The following is a 12222-nucleotide window of genomic DNA, read 5'->3' as shown; positions in this document are numbered from 1 at the left end:
AATGAACTGATACTGCAGACAGATCAATGTCATTATTCAGTGAACCCCCGCATGGGAATGAAAGATGATGGATAAGCCTAAACTAATTTGGCTCCTTTTTTGGTACCAAGCCCAATGGTGAAATCCTGAAATCTTTGAACGGTGGCGTGATGAAAGGGCCAGCAACCCTGCCAGCAAAAATCTCTTTCAAGATTTTATCCCTAACAATATCAGGGAACCGCAATACCGATTTCAGGTTATTTACCACCACACAACTGGAACCAAAAAATGCAGGCAACTCAAAACGAAAAGAGAAACCTTCAGTTAATATTTGAGCCATCTTTTGGTCTGGATACTGGGTTAGCCAGCGAAGCATGCTTCCCAGGTTCACCAGGGTGCATGCTCTTGGAAACATCCCTCACTGACTGCATACCAGAAGTCCTTTTAAAATACTTCGCCACCGGATGAGACCCGGCGCAAAAAGAACACTCATGATCTACAAGAATTTTGCCATCTGCACTGCGACTCGTTATAAGCAAAACAAACCCCTTTCTTGTATAAAGGATTGGAGGCAAGAGCAACAGCAGCAGGCTGTTTAGAGAAAGTGGGTTTCTGGGGAATAAAAAGATTCAACCACAAACCTGTGTCTTTCATGCCCCATTTCAAGCTAGGGTATACTGCAATTTTTTGGCAGAAAGATTAATCGTAATGAAACCAACCTAAACCGCCAAAATTCCTGTATGCCTCCAGTATGTTCTCTAAGTGCTGAAATAAGCCACAGCACTTATTTGGATACTTCTCACCCATAACAGATGAAAAGATACAAAACGCCTGCAACCAATTGTAAAATGATCTGGTTACAGGGTGCCTTCTATCCGACCCATCATCAGATTTTTTTATCCTCTTTATTTAAAAAATCCTTATTACTATTCGGAAGAAGAGAAAGCAGATCTAAGTATTCACCCCTCCACATTTTCTCCTTAATATTAGTAGCTAGATGAAAACCTAGAGGAGAGATTTTGCAGGGCAAAACTTCTTTATAACAGACCTCAGGCACAGACGGAACAGACACAGGAAGGGGGGGGGGGGGCTGCACTGGACCATGAATGGAATTAGGTACAATACAAGACCTATTATCAGACCATACAGACGCAGAAGAGGAAAGACCATGACTAGATAATGACTCAGAAATACTAGATAAAGACTGCATAATCTGTTCCAGTATATTACCTGCAGCACACTCACCTGCCTGCCTACCGTCAGCTGAAGCCTGTGTGAACTGCCTGCCTTCACTAACCAAACCAGCATTAGCTACTGTTTCCTCTTCAAGAAGCCTTGCATTGGAGAGGCGTACTCCCAGGGGTAAGCCTGGATGGCTTGACCCCCTGCACTGATCCCAAAGCTGAGGGCGTGGCCCGGGTGTCCAGAGCTGTGGGAGGAATAACACCAGACCTACCCGAGGGGGAGGGGGTCAGCGGCCGCCCCCGCCCCTCGCTGCTTCGAATGGGTGATGGGGAGAAATCCTGACAGCGCTTCCTGAGCCTCTTCCCGACCCGTCTGGATCCCGGTGTGCCGCGGTTCTGCCTAGCTCCTGCTGTGCCCTGGTCCTCTTCTTCCGGAGAGCGCGGGCCCACTTCCTGCTGCACCGCCACTCCAGGCCTTACCACCGGGGCTGTAGATGCTCCTGTACTCATGTCTTCCTCTTCTCCCCGACCGGCGATGGCTTGACATGGCGACTGGACCTCCGGCACCGGCCATCTTCAGGCATCTCTTCAGCCACTCAGACAATGTGGGCTATGTGGGACTTTAAGTGAAACACCAACAGGTATGCCCAGTGTCTCCATCCCTGTATCAGAAAAAAATAATTGAAAAGGATTAATAGAGGTGCATGGAAGCCAGCCAGCCCCCAGTCTGATGTACTCACCCTCCAGTCTGCCACCAACCAAGTAGACCTGTCTCATGATATAAATAAAGAACAGGGGTTTAGTTAACACGCATTTGAAAACGCATGTGTAAGCTGCAGAGCCACGACACGGCACCCTGTTTTATCTGCAGTCCTAACACTTTTAAATTTGAGTGTCTCCACTCTGGGAGCACATGGCTGCTAATGGATGGATAGGAGGCAGGTGGGAGGGAGCAGCCCAAACTTCCCCCAACCCACCCCCATCCATGACTGGTCTGGTATCTCAAAACTCTAATAGCAATGTTCTTAAGATGGTACAAACTGAAAACGACCAGCTGAGAAGCATACACCTCCAACCCCTTAGTGGATGCAGTGTAAAACACAGATTTGGACTTTATATAAGGGAATTTGCCTGTATAGCACAGTGCCTCCATCCCTAATTTCATAAAATATTTGGGACTTTACATGAGACAAGCAGGTCATGCTATGGTCTCCATCCCTGTATATGAAAAAACTGGGGTCAAATTAGACTGCATCCACCAAAAATGCACAAAAATCGCAGGGTGGGACTTTAAATGAAGCACCAGCCTGTAGGCAAGGTGCCTCCATCCCTGGTTACATAGAAAATGTGGGCTATGTGGGACTTTATGTGCTGTAAGAGATTCAGCTGTTCCTCTAGGCTAATATTCAGCCCCTCTTAAATAAGTGAACAGTACAAAAATGTTGTAATTGCTGATATCTCCAAGTGTCCATTGGGAACTCACTATATGCCTCTCTGAGATCCCCCAATGGGTGCAGTCTCCCATTCCTTAGAAGCATAAGGCAGCTGTCGGGAGCAGGGAAAACGCTCTTGTAACAGATCCTATAGTCTCTATGAGAGAGATCCTTGCAGCTTCTCCTGAAATCCCAGTAGAAATAACACTAAGATGTGAAAATAGCTCCCAATCCCTCAAACATGAGTTAAGACTTCATGAAGGAGTAAAACGAACTGTTTATTGAACAGTTTCACACCCAATTTATGTACACATGAGCACATTCCCCTCCTCATCAAATTACTACATACAGGTCAGGGGTTAAATGATTACATTATCATATGCAAATGAAATTGTATATAGGAACTGAACTAATTATCTAGCCATCTGAACAGAAGCAAGGCGAGTTCATCAACATTTCTAAGGAATAACGACCACAAACAGTATTCTTAACAGATGACAATGGCTCAATCAACCTGAGCCAATTAACTGAAAGACGGCCGTCCTCTAGCTCATGAAATACAATACACAGTATCAAACAGATGGGTGACTCAGCCTATTCAATGATGTCTGGAAGACAGGTGGTTGAGCTGATGACATTAGTATCTGTCACAAGAAGTACATATTTAAACATAGCAACTTGGGACCAAATCTTCACACTTCTGGAGAGACATTGCTGACAACTATCACTCTCCCTTACAGGCAAAACTTTGATTTTGTCACAGCTCCGCTCCTCTGTCCTCTCAGGCAGGAAGTCGAGTGAGCCTTGGAGGACCGAAGCGACGTCATACGTCGCTTTCTAGCAACGACCTTAAAGATGTATAAATTGAGAAAGTCCCACGCTAAGGATAAAGGGAAAGATAAGGCTGCAGCCTCCCTCAGATACAGCCGAAGGCTATATCAAAGATTGTGATTAAAAAAAGGGGGGCTAAGGGAATTGGCGCTACCGGAAATAGGGTATATAAATAATTTATATAATGTATATAATAGTAAATAGATGTGATGGTAAAGGACAAGTGTGTGAACTAAATGATTGTGTGATAAAAAGTGTCCAGTTATAAACAACTACCACATAAAAGTAAATTGACACACAAATAATCTCCAGTCACTTATGTGCAAGTAGAGGTGTACCGAACTGTTCGCCGGCGGACAGTTCCTGGCGAACTTAGCATGTTCGCGTTCGCGGCTGCGGGCGAACATATGCGATGTTCGGTCCGCCCCCTATAATACATCATTGAGGCAAACTTTGACCCTGAACTTCACAGTCAGCAGGCACATTTCCAGCCAATCAGCATACCTCCCTCCCACACCCTCCCACCTCCTATAAATAAGCAAGGGCAGCATCCATCTTAGATCATTCTGAAGCAGTGTGTTAGTGAGAGCAGGGAGAGTGTTGCTGCTGCTGCTGCTGTTAATAGCTAGGGACAGTTGTTAGTCAGTGTTCCTGGTCTTGCTAGTCAGTGTTCTTGGTCCACTACTGCTGTAAGGACAGCATCCTGACAGCACCCCAAAAAGCCCTTCTAAGGGCTGGTATTTGTGTAATTTTTTTATTTTTATATATATATATATATATATATATATATATATATATATATATATATATATATATATCTAGTGTCCCCAAAAGCCCTTTTAAGGGCTGGTAATTTAGTTTTTTCTTTATATATATATATATATATATATATATATATATATATATATATATATATATATATATATATATATATATATATATATAGATATATATATATATATATATATATATATATATATATATATATATATATATATATATCTATATCTATATCTATATATCTAGTGTCCCCAAAAGCCCTTTTAAGGGCTGGTAATTGAGGATTTTTTTTATTTATATATATATATATATGTATATATATATATATATATATATATCTAGTGTCCCCAAAAGCCCTTTTAAGGGCTGGTAATTTAGTTTTTTCTTTATATATATATATATATATATATATATATATATATATCTATATATATATATATATATATAGATATATATATATATATATATATATATCTATATCTATATATCTAGTGTCCCCAAAAGCCCTTTTAAGGGCTGGTAATTGAGGATTTTTTTTATTTATATATATATATATGTATATATATATATATATATATATATATATATATATATCTATCTAGTGTCCCCAAAAGCCCTTTTAAGGGCTGGTAATTGAGTTTTTTCTTTATATATATATATATATATATATATCTATTGTACACTGCAGTTGCCTGCCCGCTGTGTGTGAAAGCCACAGACCCACCACAGACTGTACTGTGTGCACACCACACTCATTTCGGGTGGCACAGGCACAGTACCTTGCATTTTAAAAAATATATTTTTTTTTCCTCTGTCATAATTGCAGTGAGTGCTGTGTCAGGTCCACAGAGTGTACTGTACCCACTGCAGTGCACTGCCCACCACTGATATATATACTGTGGCATAGCTTCTTGTTGCAAATTGAAAAAAAAAATATATTTTTTATTATTGCAGTTGCCTGGGCTGCCAGTGACTGTCAGGTCCACAGAGTGTACTGTGCCCACTGTAGTGCCACTGCGTGCCCACCCACCACTGATATATATACGGTGGCACAGCAGCTTGCAAAGTAAAAATATATATATATTTTTTTATAATTGCAGTTGCCTGGGTGCCAGTGACTGTCAGGTCTACAGAGTGTACTGTGCCCATTGCAGTGCCACTGCGTGCCCACCCACCACTGATATATACGGTGGCACAGCAGCTTGCAAATTAAAAATATTTTTTTTTTTTATAATTGCAGTTGTCTGGGCTGCCAGTGACTGTCAGGTCCACACAGAGTGTACTGTGCCACTGCCCACCCACCACTGATATATACGGTGGCACAGCAGCTTGCAAAGTAAAAAAATATATATATTTTTTTATAATTGCAGTTGCCTGGGCTGCCAGTGACTGTCAGGTCCACAGAGAGTGTACTGTGCCACTGCCCACCCACCACTGATATATACGGTCGCACAGCAGCTTGCAAATTAACCACTTGCCTTCTGTGCACTTAAACACCCTTCCCATTTAGGCCAATTTTCAGCTTTCAGCGCTCGCACACTTTGAATGACAATTGCGCAGTCATGCTACACTGTACCCATATGAAATTTTTTATCATTTTTGTCACACAAACAGAGCTTTCTTTTGGTGGTATTTAATCATCTCTGGGTTTTTTATTTTTTACAAAAAAAAAGAAAAAAGACAGAAAATTTTGAAAAAAAAAAGTTTTTCTTATTTTCTGCGAGTAAATTTTGAAAATAAATTTTTCTCCCTCACTGATGTGCGCTGATGAGGCGGCACTGATGGGCACTGATAGGCTGCACTTATGGGCACTGATAGGCTGCACTTATGGGCACTGATGAGGTGGCACTTATGGGCACTGATGAGGTGGCACTTATGGGCACTGATGAGGAGGTACTAATATGCCGCACTGATGAGCACTGATAGGCGGCATTGATAGATGGCACTGATAGGAGGCACTGATAGGCGGCTTTGATAGGCGGCACTGCTGGGCACTGAGAGGTGGCACTGCTGGGTACTGAGAGGTGGCACTGCTGGGCACTGAGAGGTGGCACTGACGGGCGGCACTGATGGGCACTGATAGGCGGCACTGATGGACACTAACGGATGGCACTGATGGACACTGACGGGTGGCACTGATGAGCACTGATGGGCGGCACTGATGGGCAGCACCATCAGTGCCCACACTCAGTGCCCATAGTGCTGCCAGTCAGTGCTCATCAGTGCCTAGATGAGCAGGCACTGATGGGCACTGACTGGCAGCACTATGGGCACTGATTGTGGGCATTGATGGGGGCACTGATGGCGGGCACTGTGGGCACTGATGGGGGGGCAATGTGTGTAATTTTTTTTACCTTCAGTAATCAGGGCACTGGTGATCAGTGCCCTGATTACATGTCTCTGTGTCCCCAGCGGCTGTCGGCTCCCCCTCCTTCCTCACACTGCAGTGTCTGTGTGAGGTAGGAGCGCCGGCGATGAGAGATGATCTCATATGTTTACATATGAGATCATCTCTCATTGGACGGCTTGATCACGTGGTGAATGGCCGCTGTGATTGGCCATTCACCACGATCTGTGATCGGCCATGGCCGGGGGTGTGTCACTGGAGGCCGTTTAAAAACGGCCACCCGAAAATTCGAGTCCGCGCTGCAGCCGTATATAGGCTGTAGCGCGGATGGGAGGGGGTTAAAAATATATATATTTTTTTATAATTGCAGTTGCCTGGGCTGCCAGTGACTGTCAGGTCCACAGAGAGTGTACTGTGCCACTGCCCACCCACCACTGATATATACGGTGGCACAGCAGCTTGCAAATTAAAAATATATATATATTTTTTTATAATTGCAGTTGCCTGGGCTGCCAGTGACTGCCAGGTCCACAGAGAGTGTACTGTGCCACTGCCCACCCACCACTGATATATACGGTCGCACAGCAGCTTGCAAATTAAAAATATATATATATTTTTTTATAATTGCAGTTGCCTGGGCTGCCAGTGACTGTCAGGTCCACAGAGTGTACTGTACCCACTGCCCAACACTCCTATAGGGTGGCACAGCACCTTGCACTCATAGTACAACACATTAAAAAAAAAATGACAGGCAGAGGCAGGCCACCCCGCAAGGGCCGTCGTGGTCGTGGTGCTGTGATTTCCTTAGGCCCTAGAATAATGCCCAAATGTTCAGAGGCCACCACAGACCCTGAACTCAAAAAATTCTGAGGACATAGTTGACTGGCTTACACAGGACACCCAATCGTCTACAGCTTCCGCTCGGAAACTTAATGCACCATCCTCCTCCAGCTCAGCTTCGGGCACCTCTCAGTTTACCACTCGCCAGCCCGCCGGCACCACCACAAACACTAGCACCACAGCCGCTTCACTTGATCCGTCAGAGGAGTTATTTTCACATCAGTTGGAAGAAATAAGTGATGCGCAACTATTAGTGCCAGAGGATGTAGATAACGGGGATATGTCTCAGTCAGGCAGCATTATACACATGGACGTACATTGTGATGATGATGATGATGTTGTACCTGCTGCTGCTGCCTTTGCTGAGTTGTCAAGTGAAGCGGCTGATGATGACGATGTGTCTGTGGATGTCACCTGGGTGCCTGCTCGAAGAGCAGAAGAAGAGGGGGAAAGTTCAGATGGGGAGACAGAGAGGAGGAGGAGGAGACGAGTTGGAAGCAGGGGGAGGAGGTCATCGCAAGGAGCTAGTGGCGCAGTCAGACAGCATGTAGATTCGGCACCCGGGGTCAGCCAGACAGCACGCCAATCAACGCAAGCTGTTGCCACCACCAGAATGCCGTCCTTGCAAAGCTCAGCAGTGTGGCATTTTTTTTGTGTGTCTGCCTCTGATATCAGCGATGCCATTTGTAACCTGTGCCAAAAGAAACTGAGTCGTGGGAAGTCCAACACCCACCTAGGTACAACTGCTTTGCGAAGGCACATGATCTCACATCACAAACGCCTGAGTAAAAGCAGCACACAAACTGAAAGCCACCATCCTCCTCCTGGTCCAGCATCTTCAGCCACGTCAACCACTGCTGTCCTCCATGCCCCCTATCAACAACCCGCCCCTCCGCCTCTCACCTTCAGCAGTTCCTGCTCATCTGCCCACAGTCAAGTGTCTGTCAAGGAAATGTTTGAGCGTAAGAAGCCAATCTCACAGAGTCACCCCCTTGCCCGGCGTCTGACAGCTGGCTTGTCGGAACTCTTAGCCCGCCAGCTTTTACCATACAAGCTGGTGGAGTCTGAGGCCTTCACAAAAGGCAATCCCCAACCTGTACTCTATTGTGAAAAATGAAATCATGTCACGTCTGGCACACAGTGTTGGAGCAAGGGTCCATCTGACCACTGATAGCTGGTCTGAAAAGCACGGTCAGGGCAGTTATATCACTTACACTGCGCATTGGGTAAACCTGCTGGCGGCTGCCAAGCATGGAATGCGTGGCTCTGCTGCAGAGGAGTTGGTGACACCACCACGACTTGCAGGCAGGCCTGCTGCCACCTCCTCTACTCCTCCTACTCCATCCTCTTTGCTAACCTCCTCGGCTGAGTCCTCTTCTGCTGTTGCGTCTTGCTCCACACCAACTGCACCCCCCCCCCAGCTCCCCAGGGGCTATTCCACATGCCGGATACGACAGTGTCACGCTGTCTTGGGGTTGACTTGCCTGAAAGCAGAGATTCACACCGGACCAGCACTACTGTCCGCCCTGAACGCACAGGTGGATCAGTGGCTGACCCCGCACCAACTGGAGATCGGCAAAGTGGTGTGTGACAACGGAAGCAATTTGTTGGCGGCATTGAATTTGGGCAAGTTGACACATGTGCCGTGCATGGCACATGTGTTGAATCTGATTGTACAACGCTTTGTGCAGAAGTACCCAGGCTTACAGGACGTCCTCAAGCAGGCCAGGAAGGTGTGTGGCCATTTCAGGCGTTCCTACACGGCCATGGCGCACTTTGCAGATATTCAGCGGCGAAACAACATGCCAGTGAGGCGCTTGATTTGCGACAGCCCGACACGTTGGAATTCAACACTGCTAATGTTCGACCGCCTGCTCCAACAAGAAAAAGCAGTCAACGAGTATTTGTATGACCGGGGTGCTAGGACAGCCTCTGCGGAGCTGGGTATTTTTTTGCCACGTTACTGGACGCTCATGCGCAATGCCTGTAGGCTCATGCGTCCTTTTGAGGAGGTGACAAACCTAGTCAGTCGCACCAAAGGCACCATCAGCGACATCATCCCATATGTTTTCTTCCTGGAGCGTGCCCTGCGAAGAGTGCTGGATCAGGCCGTAGATGAGCGTGAAGAGGAAGAGGAAGAGTTGTGGTCACCATCACCACCAGAAACAGCCTTACCATCGCTTGCTGGACCTGCGGCAACACTGGAAGAGGAGTCTGAGGAAGAGGAGTCAGAGGAGGAATGTGGCTTTGAGGAGGAGGAACACCAACCACAGCAGGCATCCCAGGGTGCTCGTTGTCACCTATCTGGTACCCGTGGTGTTGTACGTGGCTGGGGGGAAGAACACACCTTCAATGACATCAGTGAGGATGAGGAATTGGACATGAGTAGCTCGGCATCCAACCTTGTGCAAATGGGGTCTTTCATGCTGTCATGCCTGTTGAGGGACCCTCGTATAAAAAGGCTGAAGGAGAACGACCTGTACTGGGTGGCCACGCTACTAGACCCCCGGTATAAGCAGAAAGTCTCTGATATGTTACCCAATTACCGGCAGTCGCAAAGGATGCAGCAGCTACAAAATAAGTTGAAAAGTATGCTTTACACAGCATATAAGGGTGATGTCACAGTCACAGCACAACGGGAATCCAACAGGGGAAGAGGTGAAAGTAATCCTCCTCCTACCACAACCACGCCGGCAAGGACAGGATGCTTTACAGACGTCTTGTTGATGGAGGACATGCGGAGCTTTTTTAGTCCTACGCATCGCCACAGCCCTTCGGGGTCCACCCTCAGAGAACGACTCAACCAACAGGTAGCAGACTACCTTGCCTTAACTGCAGATATCGACACTCTGAGGAGTGATGAACCCCTTGACTACTGGGTGTGCAGGCTTGACCTGTGGCCTGAGCTATCCCAATTTGCCATTGAACTTCTGGCCTGCCCCGCTTCAAGTGTGCTGTCAGAAAGGACCTTCAGCGCAGCAGGAGGTATTGTCACTGAGAAGAGAAGTCGCCTAGGTCAAAAAAGTCTTGATTACCTCACGTTTATTAAGATGAATGAGGCATGGATCCCGAAGGGACTGACAGTGGGGGATGCATTTGACTAAAAAAGGCCTGGTGATGACTGAGATGCCTTGGGCTAAAAATGGTCCACACGCTGCTGTATTTAATCATTCTCTGCATGCCGGATGACTTACGTGACGTCTCCGCCACCAACTACGGTTCAAGCCGCAATGTTTTAGTGCACTTTCTGCCTTGAAAACCTCAATTTTTCAGGCCGCTGCTAAAGCAGCGGCTGCAACAATACCTGCTTTTTCATGCATGTGTACATGCCTAATTTTTCTGTCCTCTGGTGCTACACTGTGGCTGCAAAAAAACAAAAAAAAAGGCACATACATGTGTCAATTCCCCTTTGTGATCGTTACCTTGTCGTGGTGAAGGGGCTTGCGTATCACAATGAAGCGATCACCTCTAGGAGTGTGTTGGCACACCCCAGATGATAAGGTCGTTGCTTCATTGTGAACAGACCAAAAGCGATCCGCGGGATAATTTTTCATAGAAAAAACATTCATTTTCTTTCATTCTTTTTGCGGAGCTGGGTATTTTTTGGCCGCGTTACTGAATGCTCATGAACAATGGCTGTAGGCTCATGCGTCCTTTTGCGGAGGTGACAACCCTGGTGGTCAGATGAACCCAAGGCAACATCATCGACCTCATCCCATATGCGTTTTTCTGGAGCGTGCCCTGCCAAGAGTACTGGATCAGGCTGTAGATGAGCATGAAGAGGAAGAGTTGTGGTCCCCATCACCACCAGAAGCAGCCTTGTCGTTGTCAATTGCTAGACCTGTGGCAACGCAGAGAGAGGAGTCTGAAGAAGAGAAGTCAGAGGAGGAAGGTGGCTTTGAGGAGGTGGAATACCAGCCACAGCAGGCGTCCCAGGGGGCTTGTTGTCACCTTTCGGGGACCCTTGGTGTTGTACGTGGCTGGGTGGAGGAAGAGACCTTCAATGATGTCAGTGAGGACAAGGAACAGGACATGGCTAGCTTGGTATCCAACCTTGTGCAAATGGGGAGTTTGCGGCTGTGCAAATGGACTGACTGACTGACTGTTAAATGGGGAGTTTGGTCTGTCAGAGCTTGGTCTGTCAGAGTTTGGTCTGTCACTGTGAAGCGGGCGTAACCCTTACACTACTTGACCGATACAACATCATACCTGATCGTATTCACACAATGGATGTTTTAAAGCATGTTATTCCAAACAATTTAGGAATGTTAGATGATTTATGCCCTTTATGGATCAAAACCCGACTCTGCGTCAGCTAAGTAATTTTCCATGGGAGTTTTGCCATGGATCCCCCTCCGGCATGCCACAGTCCAGGTGTTAGTCCCCTTGAAACAACTTTTCCATCACTATTGTGGCCAGAAAGAGTCCCTGTGTGTTTTAAAATTCGCCTGCCTATTGAAGTCTATGGCGGTTCGCCCGGTTCGCGAACATTTGCCGATGTTCGCGTTCGCCGTTCGCGAACGGCGAAATTTAGGTTCGCGACATCACTACGTGCAAGTATATATAACGTACGTAAGGTATATAGCCATATACATCAATAAGGGTATAAATATTAGTTATAAATCAAACACACGTGGTAATCTAATAACCAACAGCAAAGTGATTTAGGGCCTAATTCACTATAAGTTTGGAGTAGAGCTGCTCACTTCTCCAGAAATAACTCCAGCTTAAACTCATTAGCATCCTAATTAGGTAAGTGGCTGGAGTTAAACCTTCAACTAGGTGCTTTAGTGAATTCGGAGTTGGAGTTAACTAAGACTGAATTGGG

Source organism: Pelophylax lessonae, assembly GCF_965119305.1.
Source record: "Pelophylax lessonae genome assembly, chromosome: 2".
Taxonomy (NCBI): Eukaryota; Metazoa; Chordata; class Amphibia; order Anura; family Ranidae; genus Pelophylax; species Pelophylax lessonae.
This window is presented reverse-complemented; position numbering follows the sequence as displayed.